Raw genomic sequence first — 3,278 nt, forward strand, 5'->3', positions numbered from 1 at the left:
GGTGGATTTTTTCAGAGCATTACACCCCTGAAAAATAGGATATATATATTTTTCAAGCACACATGGAACATTTTGTAGGATTGATCATGTACTTAGGCACAAAAGAAGTCTCAACAATTTTAAGAAGATAGAAATTTTCTCAAGTATCTTTACTGACCAGAATGCCAAAAACTAGAAATCAACTACAGAAAAACAAAGGAGAAAAAAAGGAAAGCATGGAGATAAACAACATGCTATTAAAAAACCTGTGGGTCAACAATGAAATCAAAGTTGAAATTAAACAATACCTTGAGACAAAAGAAAATGAAAAAAACCCACAAATTTTACGGGATACAGCAATGGCAGTGATAAGACGGAAGTTTATAGTGATACAAGCCTTCCTCAAAAAAAGAACAATCCAAAATAAACAAATCTAACCAACAAGCTAAAGGAATTAGAAAAGAAGAGTAAAAAAAAAAAAAAAAAAAAAACAAACAAAAAACAAAAACAAAAAAAAACCAAAAGGCAGCAGAAGAAAAGAAATAATAAAGATCAGGGAGGAAATAAACAAAATAGAGATTAAGAAAAAAAACATAAAAGAAATCAAGTAAACCATCAGCTGGTTTTTTCAAAGAGTAAATAAAATCGACAAGCCTATGGGCAAACTCACAATGAAGAAAAAAAGAGAGCACAAAAAAGCAAAATAAGAAAGGAAAATGGAGAAATTACAACAAATAAAATAGAAATACAGAATATCATATGACAACATTGTGGAAAAGTATATGGAACCAAACTGGATTACCTGCAGGAGATGGACAAGTTTATGGAAACATACAGTCCACCAAGACTGAACTAAGAAGAAATTGACCACTTGAACAAGCCAATCACTAGAAATGAAATCGAATTAGCAATAAAACACTTCCCTACAAATAAAAGTACAGGACCAGACGGCTTTACCTGGGAATTCTACCAAACATGCAAAAAAGAATTCATACCAGTCCTTCTCAAACTCTTCCTGAAGGTTGAAACAGAGAGAATACTCCCAAACTCATTCTATGAAGCCATCATCACCCTGACTTCAAAACCAGGCAAAGACACTACCAAAAAAGGGAATTACAGGCCAATATCACTGATGAACATAGATGCCGAAATCCTCACCAAAATATTAGCAAATATAATCCAACAGCACATAAAAAAGATTATACATCATGACTAAGTGGGGTTCATCCCAGGGACACAAGGCTGGTTCTACATAAGCAAATCAATCAATGTAATACATCACATCAACAAGAGAAAGGGCAAAAAGCACATGATCATCTCAATAGATGCAGAAAAAGCATTTGATAAAATTCAACACCAAAATTCAACGATAAAAACTCTCGCCAAAGTGGGTATAGAGGGAACATATCTCAACATAATAAAAGCTATATATGACAAACCTACAGACAGTAAAGTACTCAAAAGTGAAAAACTCAAAAGCTTCCCACTAAACTCTGTGACAAGACAAGGATGCCCACTATCACCACTCCTATTCAACATAGTCTTGGCAGTCCTAGCTACAGCAATCAGGCAAGAGAGAGAAATAAAAGGGATCCAAATTGGAAAAGAAGAGGTAAAAGTGTCACTATATGTCGATGATATGTTACTATATATAGAAAACCCTAAAAGGTCCACACAGAAACTACTAGAGCTGATCGAAGAATTCAGCAAGGTAGCAGGTTACAAGATTAATGTTGAAAAATCACTTCCATTTCTTTACACTAATGATGAATCAACAGAAAAAGAATGTAAATTAACAATCCGCTTTAAAATAGCACCCAAAGTAATAAAATGCCTAGGAATAAATGTAACCAAGGAGGTGAAAGGATTATACACAGAAAACTATAAACCATTGATGAAGGAAATTAAAGAAGCCTTTAAGAAATGGAAAGATATCCCATGATCTTGGATTGGAAGAATCAATATTGTTAAAATGGTCACACTGCCCAAGGAAATCTGCAGATTTAATGCAATCCCTATCAAATTACCCAGGACATATTTCACAGGACTAGAACAAATCATAATAAAACTTATATGGAACCACAAAAGACCCAGAATTGCCACAGTATTACTGAAGAGAAAGAAAGGCTGGAGGAATAACCCTCCCAGACTTCAGACAATACTATAGAGCTACAGTCATCAAGACAGCATGGTATTGGTACAAAAACAGACATATAGACCAATGGAACAGAATAGAGATCCCAGATATGAACCCATAAACTTTTGGTCAACTAATCTTTGACAAAGGAGGCAAGAATATACAATGGAATAAAGACAGTCTCTTCAGCAAATGGTGTTGGGAAAACTGGACAGCAGCATGTAAAGCAATGAAGCTAAAACACTCCCTTACACCATACAAAAAAAGAAACTCAAAATGGATGAAATACTTAAACATAAGACAAGATGCATTAAACCTCCTTGAAGAAAATAAAGGCAAAACATTATCTGACATACATCTCAAAAATGTTCTCCTTGGGCAGTCTACCCAAGCAATAGAAATAAAAGCAAGAATAAAGAAATGGGGCCTAATGAAAGTTACAAGCTTCTGCACAACAAATGAAACTGTAAGTAAAACAAAACAACAACCTACGGAATGAGAGAAAATTTTTGCAGATGAAACTGACAAAGGCTTGATATCCAGAATATATAAGCAGCTCATACGACTTAGTAAGAAAAAACCAAAGAACCCAAACCAAAACTTGGCAAAAGACCTAAACAAGCAATTCTCCAAGGAAGACTTACAAATGTTCAATAGACACATGAAAAAATGCTCAATCTCTCTAATTATCAGAGAAATGCAAATAAAAGCTACAATGAGGTATCACCTCACACCAGTCAGAATGACCATCATTCAAAAGTCCACAAATGACAAATGCTGGAGAGGCTGTGGAGAAAAGGGAACCCTCCTACACTGCTGGTAGGAATGCAGTTTGGTGCAGTCACTGTGGAAAACAGTATGGAGATTCCTCAAAAGACTAGAAATAAACTTACTATATGACCCAGGATTCCCGCTCCTGGACATATATCCAGAAGGAACCCTAATGCAAAATGACACCTGCACCCCAATGTTCATAGCAGCACTATTTACAATATCCAAGACATGGAAACAGCCTAAATGTCCATCAACAGGTGACTGGATAAAGAAGAAGTGGTTGTATATTTATACAATGGAATACTACTCAGCCATAAAAACGACAACATATCGCAATTTGCAGCAACATGGATGCTTGTGGAGAATGTTATTCTAAGTGAAGTAAGCC

The sequence above is a fragment of the Camelus ferus genome, chromosome X (genome assembly GCF_009834535.1).
Source record: "Camelus ferus isolate YT-003-E chromosome X, BCGSAC_Cfer_1.0, whole genome shotgun sequence".
NCBI lineage: Eukaryota > Metazoa > Chordata > Mammalia > Artiodactyla > Camelidae > Camelus > Camelus ferus.